The following is a 16,786-nucleotide window of genomic DNA, read 5'->3' on the forward strand; positions in this document are numbered from 1 at the left end:
CTATCTTCATCCGATGAGGACCGGCTCCATCTTGAAGACCTCCATCGCGGATCCATCCTTCTTCTCCGACGACTAGACGACGAATGACGGTTCCTTTAAATGACGTCATCCAAGATGGCGTCCCTCGAATTCCGATTGGCTGATAGGATTCTATCAGCCAATCGGAATTAATGTAGGAATATTCTGATTGGCTGATGGAATCAGCCAATCAGAATCAAGTTCAATCCGATTGGCTGATCCAATCAGCCAATCAGATTGAGCTCGCATTCTATTGGCTGATCGGAACAGCCAATAGAATGCGAGCTCAATCTGATTGGCTGATCGGATCAGCCAATCGGATTGAACTTGATTCTGATTGGCTGATTCCATCAGTCAATCAGAATTTTCCTACCTTAATTCCGATTGGCTGATAGAATCCTATCAGCCAATCGGAATTCGAGGGACGCCATCTTGGATGACGTCCCTTAAAGGAGCCTTCATTCGTCGGTAGTCCGTCTGGTGAGAAGGATGTTCCGCGTCGGAGGTCTGCAAGATAGATCCGGAAGAAAGAAGATTGAAGATGCCGTTGATAGAAGACTTCAGCCGGATCATGGACCCCTTCAGCTCCCGCTTGGATGATGACTTCAGCCGGATCATGGACCTCTTCAGCCCCCTGCTTGGGCTTGGATCAGGACATCGGAGGAGCTCTTCTGGATCGATCGGTGAACCTGGTATGGTGAAGATAAGGTAGGAAGATCTTCAGGGGCTTAGTGTTAGGTTTATTTAAGGGGGGTTTGGGTTAGATTAGGGGTATGTGGGTGGTGGGTTGTAATGTTGGGGGGGGGTATTGTATGTTTTTATTTACAGGCAAAAGGGCATGCCCCGCAAAGGGCCCTGTTCAGGGCTGGTAAGGTAAAAGAGCTTTGAACTTTTGTAATTTAGAATAGGGTAGGGCATTTTTTTATTTTGGGGGGCTTTGTTATTTTATTAGGGGGCTTAGAGTAGGTGTAATTAGTTTAAAATTGTTGTAATATTTTTCTAATGTTTGTAAATATTTTTTTATTTTTTGTAACTTAGTTCTTTTTTATTTTTTGTACTTTAGTTAGTTTATTTAATTGTATTTATTTGTAGGAATTGTATTTAATTCATTTATTGATAGTGTAGTGTTAGATTTAATTGTAGATAATTATAGGTATTTTATTTAATTTATTTATTGATAGTGTAGTGTTAGGTTTAATTGTAACTTAGGTTAGGATTTATTTGACAGGTAAATTTGTAATTATTTTAACTATTTTAGCTATTAAATAGTTCTTAACTATTTAATAGCTATTGTACCTGGTTAAAATAAATACAAAGTTACCTGTAAAATAAATATAAATCCTAAAATAGCTATAATATAATTATAATTTATATTGTAGCTATATTAGGATTTATTTTACAGGTAAGTATTTAGCTTTAAATAGGAATAATTTATTTAATAAGAGTTAATTAATTTCGTTAGATTAAAATTATATTTAACTTAGGGGGGTGTTAGTGTTAGGGTTAGACTTAGCTTTAGGGGTTAATACATTTATTAGAATAGCGGTGAGCTCCAGTCGGCAGATTAGGGGTTAATAAGTATAGGCAGGTGGAGGCGACGTTGTGGGGGGCAGATTAGGGGTTAATAAATATAATATAGGGGTCGGCGATGTTAGGGCAGCAGATTAGGGGTACATAGGGATAATGTAAGTAGCGGCGGTGTACGGAGCGGCAGATTAAGGGTTAATAATAATATGCAGGGGTCAGCGATAGCGGGGGCGGCAGAATAGGGGTTAATAAGTGTAAGGTTAGGGTTGTTTAGACTCGGGGTACATGTTAGAGTGTTAGGTGCAGACGTAGGAAGTGTTTCCCCATAGGAAACAATGGGGCTGCGTTAGGAGCTGAACGCGGCTTTTTTGCAGGTGTTAGGTTTTTTTTCAGCTCAAACAGCCCCATTGTTTTCTATGGGGGAATCGTGCACGAGCACGTTTTTGCGGCTGGCCGCGTCCGTAAGCAACTCTGGTATCGAGAGTTGAAGTTGCGTTAAATATGCTCTACGCTCCTTTTTTGGAGCCTAACGCATCCATTCTGTGGACTCTCAATACCAGAGTTATTTTAAAGGTGCGGCCAGAAAAAAGCCAGCGTTACGCGGGTCGTTACCGACAAAACTCTAAATCTAGCCGTTACTTAATATCAAATTTTATTGGGAAACTTTACAAGCACATTTGAGGCAATAAACATAGCTTACGCTTTCATCATTGGAAATGTTACACACATCCAAGGTCGTAACCTCCCTCCCCCCCCACCCTCCCTACTCTCCCTCTTTTTATTTCCTCATCTTCATTTATTTTTCAGTCTTCTCTTTCTTTCTCTCTTTCTTCAGTTTTTGAAAAGTGTATTAAGCTTAATAGATGGAAGATGTTGACACAGTTTATCTTATCTATTGGATGTCTAAGTGTTTAAATATGGATACATCAGTTGTTTACAGGATGATGTTTACAGGCTGTTCTTCAAGCATATAATTGTCAATTTATTTTTCTCTCCAAAATAAGTCTGTGGAATGTGATCTGAAAATTTTTTAATTTTTTGTTATGTATTCAGAATTTTCTCAATAAAAACCTATTTAAACAAAAAAAAAATGGGCTGGCATATAAGATGACATTTCTTAATGAAAATGAAATTCAAGAGAAGAAAAAAAACACTGAAAATAGCATGACAGTAAAGAGGTGATTTTAATTTATGCTGTATCTGATTCATGACAGTTTAATGTTAGGTAGACTATCCCTTTGAGCTATCATTTTAAGATTATATTGAATCAAACATAATTCGATTATTAAAATCATTGTCAGCAATATTACACTGTGTGGCCAAATGTTTATCTTTAATACTAATTTCACATATACATACTTTCAAAGTATAATACACGATGTAACAAGTGGCACTTACAAGTTCTGATGAGTGATCAATGACTCAAGTATAGAGCAATTTGATTAGATAGTGATCGTAGAAAATGTATATTTCAATTAGATTGGCTGAATTCATTAATCATGTGATTAAGCATTTACCATTAAAAAGTTGTGGAAAACTTTACCAGTTTGTGGGTTGTTTAGAAGTTTGAGTATTGCGTCAAATTTGGTGCGAAAAGTGTTGCGTCAAATTTGGTGCGAAGTGGAGAGTGAGACTTTTATTACATGCGTTAAACATGGTGTAAATAGATTTATCCAAAAAAAAAGGAAGCTAGCTATATTGTGTAATGTATTTACTTAATGTGTATCCCTATATCTACAATACTTTGCATCAGAGTTGGAGCAATAATATTGTTTGATTTAGAAAGAGTATATAATTTTAATAAAGTTTCTAATTTACTTTTATTATCTAATATGCTTCATTGCCTTGCAGCATCGAACAAAACCTTTCTGTGTTTTTAGACTCCCATTGATTTCTATGGCATTCGCGGCCTCAAGGGTGGCGGTTTGAACGTTTGTTATGCTGCGTCGGAATTGATGCGATCATACCTGTTGAATGTTTGATAAATTGGCAAGAGGGTCAAATGGAGTCGACCATGATGGTGGATAATCAGTATTCTGCTCGAATAACACAAGCATCAATCTGCGTCGGATTGATATCTTGGGAGTGTATATTACGTCCCACATTTCAACATTTGAAGATCTTGATGCTTTGTTAACTACGGCGGATCAACTTTGCATCCAATTTGACGCAGACTTCCAGCACATTATCAGTTGAAGCTTTGATAAATCTGTCCCATTGTATATAAGTAAATAGTGTAGGGTTTGATCCATAAGATGTGAGATGAAAACCCCCAGTTTTCTTTATAGTATTTAAAAAGATTAATTCCTATTTATTTTAGCTTATGATAATATTAAACATTGCATGGTGTTTGTTTATGTGTATGTATGTATGTGTGTGTGTGTGTGTGTGTGTGTGTGTGTGAATGTATGTTTGTGTGTTTATGTGTGTGTGTGTTTGTGTGTTTATGTATGTATGTGTGTATGTTTGTGTGTGTGTTTATGTATGTGTGTGTGTATGTGTATGTATGAGTGTTTATGTATGTGTGTGTATGTATGTGTGTGTGTTTGTGTGTTTATGTATGTGTGTATGTGTGTGTTTGTGTATGTATGGGTGTATATATGTGTGTGCATGTGTGATCTAGTTATTGTTTTTATACCTAAAGATGTAGACTATATAAATGCCTGAACAATAAAATTATCTACATCTCTAGCAGGCAGTAAATATGCAGTGAATGATTTATAATACAAACCCTCTCGGAGCAAGGAAATTGTATTCAGGTTATGAAGGGGGAGGAATACACTACAAGCCCACACAAAGAAAGATCACTTTGTAACCCATCATATCCCAAGAATGAAGCAAAAGCAGAAAATTATCAGTGTAGATGGATCCTGTAAAAAGAATTTAATTTAGTTATTTAGATAAGACTTTACAAACAAAACAACGATTATTATAACAAAAAAAAACATAAATAATGTAATTATTACATAACAAAAGTCCATATAAAAAAAACAAACCCAAGAAAATATAAGTACAGTGACTATTCTATATCTGCTTTAATTAAATATAAAAATAAGGGCTAGATTACAAGTGGAGCGCTAAATTATTGCCCATTACAACTGGCTGATTATCATTACCGCAAGCTTGTAGTAGCAATTAGCGCTTATAAAATTAACTTGAGATCACATCTCTGGTTAATTTTATAAATGTGCCCCAAAAATACAGTGTAGTGTATTTTATTTTTTAAAAAAGATAGTAGCATCTTTATTTTTAATAAAATAACTGCACTAGGCATTTTGGGGTCTAAAAGTTGATGGGAGTGGGGTGTTAAAAAAAAAAAGCGACATTGAAAAGTGCTGTTACATTGCGGTCTGTGAGAACTGTGTAATCCATATACAAATATATTTACAAACTGCTGCCATCGCTGCACTACTTACCCCCTTCCCTGCGCTCTCTTTCTGTGCCAATTGGCAGCTAGCAGGGGGTGTCAATCAACCCGATTGTATCCGATTGGGCTGATTGCTGTCCGCCGCCTCAGAGGTGGCGGATGAACTAAGGAGCTGCTTCATAAATTGATTCAAATTGATTACCAACTCCTTATACATATTATTTAATATCATTTATATATTGAATAGCCTTTTGCGTAAGTGAAACGGATACATCCTTATTCCCTCTTTGTTCCGAATAAAAAACAAAACAAAAAACATTTGGTTGCAATTCTTTCCTTTGTGGATATCAAACCAATACATAATATATATTTTATAAACTTATATACTGTATCTCAATAGCTGTGGAAAGTTCAATACAAATATTTTGCTTCTGCTCTCCCTCTGAAAATATTGTTATAATTTATTTATAGCTGCAGTGCTATGACCATCAGAGATATAAATAAAGTATTACAGTTACAAAATGAGAGCTAAAGAGATATGAAAACCAAAAATGTTATTTTGTGATTCAGACAGAGCATACAATTTTAATAAAAACTTTACAATTTACTTCTATTATAAAATGTGCTTTGTTTCTTGAAGAGATACCTAGGTAGGTGTCTAGAGCACTGCAAGGCAGGAAATAGTGCTGCCATCTAGTGCTCTTGCAAATGGATAATTCTTGCAAAACTGCAACCATATAGTGCACCCAGACACCAGTACAAAGAAAAGAAAATAGAAGAAATAAAATAATAAAGTTGTTTGAAATTGCATGCACTATATGAAAGAAAAATGTTGGTTCTCATATCCCTTTAAAGTGCAAACAAACTGCCTGTGTAAGGGAGTTACCATTTGTGATGCACATGACAAGTAGGCTGTTAAATAAATATATATAGTGTGTACATACTATATGTATTTATGTATTGTTATATGTATTTACAGACTTACACATATAAACACAAAAAAACACATAAATACATACAGTATCCCAAAAAAGTGAGTACACCCCTCACATTTTTGTAAATATTTTATTATATCTTTTCATGTGACAACACTGAAGAAATGACACTTTGCTACAATGTAGAGTAGTGAGTGTACAGCCTGTATAACAGTGTAAATTTGCTGTCCCATCAAAATAACTCAACACACAGCCATTAATGTTTAAACAAAAACAAATTGGGCCCAATTAGCCATTTTCCCTCCCCGGTGTCATGTGACTCGTTAGTGTTACAAGGTCTCAGGTGTGAATGGGGAGCAGGTGTGTTAAATTTGGTGTTATCGCTCTCACACTCTTATACTGGTCACTGGAAGTTCAACATGGTACCTCATGGCAAAGAACTCTCTGAGGATCTGAAAAAAAGAATTGCTGCTCTACATAAAGATGGCCTAGGCTATAAGAAGATTGCCAAGACCCTGAAAGTGAGCTGCAGCATGGTGGGCAAGACCATACAGCGGCTTCACAGGACTGGTTCCACTCAGAACAGACCTCGCCATGGTCGACCAAAGAAGTTGAGAGCACATGCTCAGCATCATATCCAGAGTTTGCCTTTGGGAAATAGATGTATGAGTGCTGCCAGCATTGCTGCAGAGGTTGAAGGGGTGGGGGTCAGCCTGTCTGTGCTCAGATCATATGCTGCACACTGCATCAAATTGGTCTGCATGGCTGTCATCCCAGAAGGAAGCCTCTTCTAAAGATGATGCACAAGAAAGCCCACAAACAGTTTGCTGAAGACAAGCAGACTAAGAACATGGATTGCTGGAACCATGTTCTGTGGACCGATGAGACCAAGATAAACTTATTTGATTCAGATGGTGTCAAGCATGCGTGGCAGCAACCAGAGGAGTAAAAAAAAAAAGTGTGTCTTGTCTACAGTCAAGCATGGTAGTGGGAGTGTCATGGTCTGGGCCTGCATGAGTGCTGCCAGCACTAAGGAGCTACAGTTCATTGAGGGAACTATGAATGCCAACATGTACTGTGACATACTGAAGCAGAGCATGATCCCCTCCCTTTGGAGACTGGGCTGCAGGGCAGTATTCCAACATAATAATGACCCCAAACACACCTCCAAGATGACCATTGACTTGCTAAAGAAGCTGAGGGTAAAGGTGATGGACTGGCCAAGCATGTCTCCAGACCTAAACCCTATTGAGTATCTGTAGGGCATCCTCAAACGGAAGGTGGGGGAGCACAAGGTCCCTAACATCCACCAGCTCCATCATGTTGTCATGGAGGAGTAGAAGAGGACTCCAGTGGCAACCTGTGAAGCTCTGGTGAACTCCATGCCCAAGAGGGTTAAGGCAGTGCTGGAAAAATACTGACTCAAAATATTGACACTTTCGGCACAATTTGGATATTTTCACTTAGGGGTGTACTCACTTTTGTTGCCAACGATTTAGACATTAATGGCTGTGTGTCAAGTTTTGAGGGGACAGCAAATTTACACTGTTATACAGGCTGTACACTCACTACTGTACATTGTAGCAAAGTGTCATTTCTTCAGTGTTGTCACGTGAAAAGATATAATAAAATACTTACAAAAATGTGAGGGGTGTACTCACTTTTGTGGGATACTGTATGTATACATATGTGTACATATATATGTGCATTTTAAATGCATATTCTTAGATATATATCTGTATATATTAATAACTATACTTAATTTATATATATATATATATATATATATATATATATATATATATATATATATATATATACATACAGTATATATATATATATATATATATATATACTGTATATACTGTATATATATATTGCCAAAATACCATCAGAAATATGTAGAAATATGTTTTTATGAAAAAATAGAACATATTCTGCTATGTGAAGAACACTGGAATGTGAAATATTCATATTTTCATGTCGGGTTAGCGCACTTAACAAAATGCGATCAGGTTTGTGCGCGAGTAGGGTGTTAGTTTTTTTTCCACTTTTTTTGCTCCATTGATGTCTATGGGGGAATAGGTTATTGTGAGCACGATATTTTAAGTTCTGCTTTTTATGTTTTTTTGGGGTAGCACACAAGCAAAATAGTTTACTTTCAACTTGTAATACGAGTGCAAACCGACGTGTGCAAAAACTTACTTCTGGCGCAGTTAACGCCCGAGCGGGAGCGTTAAATAACGCTCCACTTGTACTCTGGCCCTTAAGCCAGAATTCAGCTAAAATATTAAATGTTTTTAATGTTTGTTGTACAAATTATCAGTAAATTAATATGTGAAATTATGCAATTAATTTGTGCCTTGGATAACTTACATAATATTTATTATTAACAGAAAATGTTATTGTTTTACGCAGTATTAATCTTCCCCAACCCAACGACTTTATAATGTCACCTGGCTGTTAAAATGTTCTTTCTTGGAAACAGAAGTGTAAAACAAATTACAACAAGTTATATGAACAAATTCCTTTTTGGGAGCATTTGAGACTCAAAGCATAATGCAAGTGTCCCAAAGTGAAGTTATGTATATTATAGATGGGCTCAGTACAAGAAAATGTGTATGACATAAATAATGAGAGGACGTAATGAGAGGAGTAAGTCTAAAGCAGAAAAAAAGAGGGGGGGGGGAATATCAGAAATAAAGGTGTGTGTCCTGATGTACAGGGCTCAGAGGCGTATTTTGGCCTAGGCAAATAAGGCACTTGTCTAGGTTGGAAGATTGGGTGGGGGCAGCACCTTTTTTTGTGGCTATATTTGTAAGAAGCTTATAGTTATTTTAGAAGTATTATACATGTATATAATGAGGACATTTTGCCAAAAAACTTACTTTCTAATGGGTATAATAAGAGACTGCCCATGGTTAAGAGGTAGCACTGAATCTTTATTTTATTCAGCCTTTAGTTCTGTTAGCTTTCAGCACTTAGTATTGTGTTTAGGGAAGTATTGTTTCAAGAAATCTGTTTTTGCGGTTTTTAATATTTATATTTATATTGCAGCCATAGATAGATGTGTGTGGGTCTGTGTATGTCTATGTGTGTATGTGTATAATCACATTACTCCCTGACCAGAGGGACTGACAGAGAAGAAAGGGATGAGGACTGGCAAGGAAGATGAATCTGGCAAGGGCATTTAATGCATTCAAATTCTAAATAAAATGAATTGTTCTTTCAAAAGCTAAGTGTAGTTAAATTGTAAGTTTTAATAATTATAAATATACCATATTCAAAATTATATCAAAAACATCAATTAGGTAATCTATTAACACAAATTTGATAATTGAAGTTTATTAAGAAATCGACTGATCTAGAAACAGAAAAAACCCATTGGCCGACATTTAAGAAGCACCAGGCGGACAAGGCTTGCTCCAGCAAACCTGTCCGTCCCGATATCACGACCAGTGGGCAGCAATATGCTTCCCGCATTTATCCTTTCACCAGAAGCTGCTAGTGCAATGCCGCCCCTTGCTAGCGCGTGGCCAATTGTGCGCCAGCAGAGGCTGTCAATCAACCTGGTTGGACTTGTCTGGGGTGATTTTAGTCTGCCAACTCAGAGCTGGCATGTAGGTTAGGAAGCAGTCTAATGACCGCTGCTTCTTAACAATCAGCTGCAGGCTCGCTTATGCAAGCCTGCACAGGGGCTACGTAAAGCTGCATCTCACAGCTTTATGAATTTCGCCCATTATCTTCAGTTCCCTAGATGCCTTAGAATTCAGCCATTACAAATGCACCTTTGGGTGTTATGGAAGCACAGCAGGGAGCTCCTCTGTATGATTATAAAAAATGGCTTAGATTATAAAAGTAAGCTTAGAGCACTCTATCTCACCTTCTAAATCCTTTCTTTTGTCTCCCTAAGCTTAGAGCACTCTATCTCTCCTTCTACCTCTTCTGTATAAGCCAAATTTCAACTCCAGTCTTAGTATTCTTTTGAGTGCTTTTTACTTAATTTCCAATAATGGGCTAGATTTCAAGTGGCGCGCTAATTGTTGCGTGCAAGCAAAAAGGGGGCTATTGCGGCTCTTTGCATGCATTGGAAGTAGCGTGTGTATTACAAGTTGAAAGAAAATGTGTTTGCTTGAGTGCAATTAAATTTAAGGTGTGTCTTCAGAGCTCTGGTTAACTGTAATGCTCAACAAAAAAGTTGCACGAAACACATTAAAATATATTTAAAAGTACAGTTATACTCATTAACAGTGTCTAATAAAAATTAAAACAAATTTGCATAAAAAAGTTATAAGGGATTAAAGATATGAACAGTTCTTGATAAGATGTGTGCTAGATTTACAAAAACTCAGAGAACTTTGCAAGTTATTACCTTCTCAACAAAGCTGCCTATATTGTAATTTTCATTAAGATTCAGCTTAATGACACAAACTGGAGAGTAGCTGAGAGTTGTTTTTAATTATTATTTTGTTTTGTTTAATTGTAGTTTAACAGACAAATGTCACAGTGGAAAAAAAAATCAGCTGTAGTGAAGTGGTATCGATAGCTCTATGTAGAATTTGTTATCAAATGAGCAAGCTTCATTCCTAGGCTGGTGGACAAGAGCAAAACAGACTTACTCAATGTTTAAAAAGACCAACAGTTCACTTGCTTCAAGACACTATTTTTATTTTATAAATGCTCTTGTATTTTTAATTTTGAGGGTAAGCATATAATTTGCTGTATAGAAACATAGAATTTGACAGTAGATAAGAACCAAAAGTCCCATCAAGTCTACCCATATTACATGTTACTGTTTTCTTAGGATAGCCTTATGCATGTCTCAGGCATTTTTTTAATTATTTTACACTCCCTGTGTTTAGCACCTCTATTGGAAGTTTATTCCATGAATCCACCACCCTTTCTGCAAAAACAATCATTCCTCACATTTGTCCTCATTCTACTACGCTCTAACTTTAAATGTAACTTGACATTTTGGGCAGTAGGTTATCAGAAGACCCAAAACAATTGCCTGGGGTTTCCTTGTTAAGAGGAAGATTGACTGGTATTTGGGGCTGGAATGACCTAACTAGGCGGGATAAGACTGATAAACTTCAGAAAAATTCTCCTCTATGAAAAGCACAACTGGGCTGCTCTTAGATGGCAACTCGCTATAGAACAAGCTACTGTGCTGTTGTTGATTCCTGGTTGAGCCCTTCTCCTTCAGTATGTAGTAGATTATACTGCTTTCCCTGTTTACTGGTGGAAAGGGGTGTTGGTGTTAAAGGCAAATCTACCCAACAATTCTATGTAAGTTAAGGTTAGATGTCCTGAAAATTAGTTGTTATGTGGCATCCTTCACACAGCTATCAATATTGCTGTTGGTCATGGAAGCTGCCCCAACAAGCCGCCCCATGATATTTGTCTTTATAAATCTGTGGATTATCTTTTATAGCATCAATGTGAGTATAGTACATCAAAGTAAAGTTTTTGACTTTTTATATTGCATGGTTGTCCTCTTTTTTCAAGGTTACTGAAAGTATGTTAAAAATGTAAATGACTAAGAAGATATAAAGTAGATTACAATGATTAGAGATACATACTTTTCCCTTGTATTGTGATACTGCACCACTAAAATAGCTGTACTGGACACAGAGTGAAGTAGTATATTATATAGTTATCCTTTGTAGAACTGATACATTTTATTGCTTTTTATAAAACAAGGATCACAGAGGAGTTGAACATTTCAGTAATACTACTTTTATAACATGAATTTGCATTAGGCTCTACAAAATATTTAATATATTTAATCTCACAGTTTGGATTGGAAACAATCTAACTTCAGCAGGACTCACAAACCAATGCTTCAGCACTCGGCTAGCGTTGCCAGTATAGAAGATTAAACAACTTTCATAGGCTGAACATGCTGCCATCTGTCCTTCTTGCCTGGTGTGAAATCTCATCCCAGAGACTTGTCCATAAAATTATGTTAATACCATATGCCATTTTTGAATAATCAATTGCAAAAAGATATCAGCTAGAAATTGATGTTTTGTAGTTAAATCACATCCCATTAATTTGCAGCATAAAACAATGAGACTTAACTACATTTCCCAAGGTATTTACCATACATGACATAGCATTATTGTATATTTATTTTTATTAAAAAAAAAGGGTTTATGGACTTCCGGTGGGCGGGCTAAGGAGCAGGCAGCAAGAGACAAGAGCTCCGGCATAACAGAGCTTAAAATAAGTTTTTTGACCCCTAGATGCAGCCTTAAACCATTGCTTCTGCCTCTAACAATAGCCCGTGTGCATTACAGCCTTGACACAGCAGGTGTCTGGCAACTTGCCTCCAGCACAGGCGATAACCATCTTGCCCCCACGGAAAGCACGCCGGCACATGTAAGTGCGTTCGCAGGCGACAGGACCCTAAGTGCGGTCTGGCTCACAGCACCGGATCACGTCTGGGAGAAATCTGTCAGCGACCGGATGACCGGTCCCCCCGGCCCTGCGGGGAGATAAGGACACAGCCGCGGAGACCCGCGAAGACACAGCCGCAACCCCTGAGGCCCAGACACGTGGCGCAGTGAAGCGCCAGACATCCCGCTGTAGTTCCGGCAAGGGGCCTCGGACGATAACACACAGATCGCCCTGACTATAGGCAGCGTGGAGCTGGTAGTCCCTGGTGGCGCGAAAACCGGAGCAGCGGCAAGAGGACAGCCGCCATTTTTCTCAGAGCACTAGGGGAGGAACAGCTCATAGGAGATTAGGACCCTGCGACCACCCAGTCCCAATAGAGCTGACTCTTGCTTTGGTTCCCAGAGGGGACACAGCCCTCTTACAACGGCAGATCACAAGAGCACAGCCCTGATGATTAGCGAGAAGATCGTCTCTGCCCTCAGTCACTAATGCAGGTAAAAGGGACATCTTTTGCATGAGAACTGGGGGAGAGGAGAAAGAGGGAAAAAGACAGCCTAACACGGTTTTACTCACTAGTCTAATTCCCTAATTATAAAAAGCAGTGCCTGTTGCCCCCCCCCTGTCCTGCCGGGATGTATAAGCATGTATGGGCCTGAATGATCTGCTAACACCCAGGCTGGTGTGAGACTTTGTTGGGACAAGTGAGAATCAGCCCAGCCCATTGCATTGCTATGAACACAGAACCCTGAGACAGACTTGAGGCTTAACCTGCTATTTTATTTCTTTGCTCCACTGAAAGCACAGTGCAGGCAGACACTGTGGGACCATTACTTAGGGACTGCAGTACTTGTACTCCTCCATTCTAAGCACAAACACTGTGACACTCTTGGAAATTGTTGTGCTTTTGTGTCCTTTATTGATAGCACCTTTCAAGCGGACATTGTGGGACTGTTATTGAGGAACTGCAACACCTGCCCTTAACACCAAACAGACCCAAGATAAGAGGATAAGCTCAGCAGTATTGTATAACCTTGATGTTTGATGTTTTACCAGTTTGTTTTGCACTACTACAGTATTATATTGCTTCAGCTGGATGTGATTTTGCTGTAATTTGACTGCCTGGGTTTTATGGATAAATTTCTGGCGGGAGGTAAAATGTCTGGGAAGAACAAAGGCCCAGGAAAGACTAGGGGAGCTGCTGATCACACACAGGATATGACACCTACTATACAAGACACCCCTGCGATGTCTATGGACACACATGTGGTGGTGCAGCAGCTCTCCTCCATCTTTCTCCCTAAAATGGAATGCTTGCAAAAAGGCCTTGATCACTTAACGGGAGAGATGAAACAGTTTTCTGTTAGGTTTACTGAGATGGAAAACAGAGTATCAGGGCTTGAGGACACATCAGTCACGCATAGCACTCAGATAGATGTCTTAATGAAACAAAATGTAATCCTACACCAGCGATTAGAGGACCTGGAAAACAGGTCCCGTCGCAATAACTTACGTATACTAGGGATCCCTGAGAATGTGAAACCTAAAGACCTCATCCACTTTGTAGAAAACACCCTACCTCTATTACTTAAACTTACTCCCATGGTGTTCAGAGGCAGTGTAGAGAGGGCACATAGGGTAGGCCCGGAGAGGCAACAGGAGAGAGGCAACACACAACCCAGGCAGGTGATGGTCAAACTTTTACATTTTCAGCTTAAAATTGAGATCTTACGTGCCTATAGGAAAACATCCCCAATTCTGTATGAAGACTCAAAGATACTCATTTTTCAGGATTACTCCTCCGAACTTATGAGGAAACGTAAAGAATTTTCTCCCCTGTGCTCTAGGCTCAATGGGGAAGGCAGGAAAGTGTACCTTCTGTACCCCGCCAAACTAAAACTCCTAACCCCCTCAGGCCCAAAGTTTTTTGACACACCAAGGGAGGTCACTGAATTTCTGGGTAGGGAGCAAGATAGGTCAGCTGCAGGTTCGCCCAGATCCTCACGCTCAGACCCAGGATGAGACACAATGAACACTATATACTTTAGGTCTATTGCTATCACAAGTGTAGGTAATAGAAATCTCTAAAAATCAGATGGAATGATTTTTTCATACAGCAAAGGAGACAGCGTTGCTGTTGGAAATTATGTTACGGTTTTATATGTTCATGTTTATATCCTTTTTTTTATAGATTGGTTTCTAAATGTTATAAATGCATCACACTTGTTGAACTTGTGCAATATTGGGACAATTGCTCTGTGCCTAGGTACAGAGCGAATGGTGAACATTAGTGTAGATGACCCGAACAGAAAAGATGAAAACAAACCTCCCCAATTATTGCCATACCAGGGACTAGTAATAAAATCCACCAAGTTGTTGAAGTGTTTCTTACTTATAATCATAACTCTACCAAAAGTTTATATCCTGTTTTTTCTCTTAGGTTGGTTTCTAAGTGTTATAGGTGCAATACATTTGCTGAGATTTTGCAATATTGGGACAAAGACTCTGCACTTCGGTACAGAGCAAATAGTGAACGTTAGTTTAGATAATCTAATCAGAAAGGATGAAAATAAATCCCCCCAATTATTGCCATATCAGGGACCAGCAATGAACTTACTTAAGTTGTTGAAATGTTTGCTGCTTAAAACTACAACTCTATCAAAGTGCAATCCTCACAGGTGTGAGGCACAGGTTTGGCACAAAGGTGCGGACCAGTTAAAGGTATGTAGCTTAGAACTACAGGTTAATTTAAAGATAGAAGGTACTACTCAAACTAGCAGGTGCTTAATATTAAGCACATATTTGTTAATGATGCAATGTATTGGTTTATGCCTAACTGTTGACAAACATCTTTTTTCTCTGGCAGAGCTCACACCAATCCAAACTGATACACTGTCAGGCCGTGGAGTCATCTCTCCGAGCCGGGATGGTAGGTGGGGTTTTTTTTTTTTTTTTTTTTTTTTTTTTTTTCTTACACTCACCCTTGTCGAAGAGGGTGGTGGCCAAGACTCACTATCAACACATAAATGACGGTTAGACTGTTTACATGGAATGTAGGGGGGATTAATTCCCCAACTAAGAGGAGCATGATCCTGACACATTTAAGACGCTTAGGGGCTGGCATAGCACTACTACAAGAGACCCACCTCTCCGAGGTGGAACATGAAAAACTTAAGAGAGACTGGGTGGGAGCGGTAGAATATGTCTCGCACACTAGCTCAAGCAGAGGGATTGCGATCCTGATTGGGAAACGGGTGAAGGCAGAGGTACTAGCAACACACAAAGATAAGGAAGGGAGGTACTTAATTGTGAAAATTAGGATCAACCACAAAGTGATGACAATCTGTAATATATATGCCCCAAACTGCAAATCCATAGCTTTTTGGACCACACTCATTCAAACACTGACACCGTATTTGGGGACAGACATAATACTGGGAGGGGACTTTAACCTGGCTCCTAATCCCATATGTGATAGGATGCAGGATACAGAACGCTCTGGGACTGGGCCTAGGCCAAATGGCAAAGGAGCCTTCGAAAAGAAAGTGTTCACTAGACTCTCAGATTCTCTGTATCTGGTTGATATTTGGAGACTGCGAAACTCCGAAAGCAGAGATTACACATGCATATCTAGGGCAACACCAACACTCTCACGCATCGACCTTTTCCTGTTATCCCCCAACCTTATCCCAAGCGTAACCAAGACAAAGATCCACAATGTGGTGATCTCGGATCATGCACCTGTGGAGTTAGAGATTTCTATAGGCCCCTTCATATCTAATAAGAATACGCTAAAATTTCCTGGCTATCTGTATACTTCGGACGCCTTTGTAAAACATCTGACTCACGCATGGAACGATTATTATACTGATAATCAAGCACATGCGAGCACTCCGGAGCTATTCTGGAACACTGCTAAAGCGGTACTCACTGGGGATATCATATCCTATGTAGCCACGTTACGACGAAAGCTGCAAGCTAAACTGCAGAAATTACAAGAGACCCTGACAGATTCTTACCAAGAATACTGTCGTGACCCGAACCCTGTGTCACGGGACAAATATCTCGCCAGTAAGGGTGAGCTAGATGTCTTTCTTCACCATCAGGCGGTCACGCAAATCCTTAAATACAGTGCTAGATACTACAGAGGGGGAGATAGGTCGGGCAAACTGCTCGCCTCGCTGACAAAACATCACGAGACACGTAAGCCGATTGCTGCCCTTAAATACCATAATCTCACCCACAAAACCCCAGAATCGATTGTGAAGGCCTTGGCGGAGTATTACTCTACACTATATGCCACTCAGGGGTTGCCCCCTGAAGAGACAATCTCTGCATTCTGGAAGGACCTTGACCTACCACAGATCAGTGCGGAACAATTGGCAGTTTTGAACGCCCCCATCACCCCAGAGGAGGTTACGAGGACGATCTCCTCCATGTCTAATGGCAAAGCGGCAGGCCCTGATGGGCTGCCGATTGAATTCTACAAATTATTGAAAGCACAGGTTACCCCCACCCTCACTAAATTATACAATATATA

This window comes from Bombina bombina, chromosome 5 (genome assembly GCF_027579735.1).
Source record: "Bombina bombina isolate aBomBom1 chromosome 5, aBomBom1.pri, whole genome shotgun sequence".
NCBI lineage: Eukaryota > Metazoa > Chordata > Amphibia > Anura > Bombinatoridae > Bombina > Bombina bombina.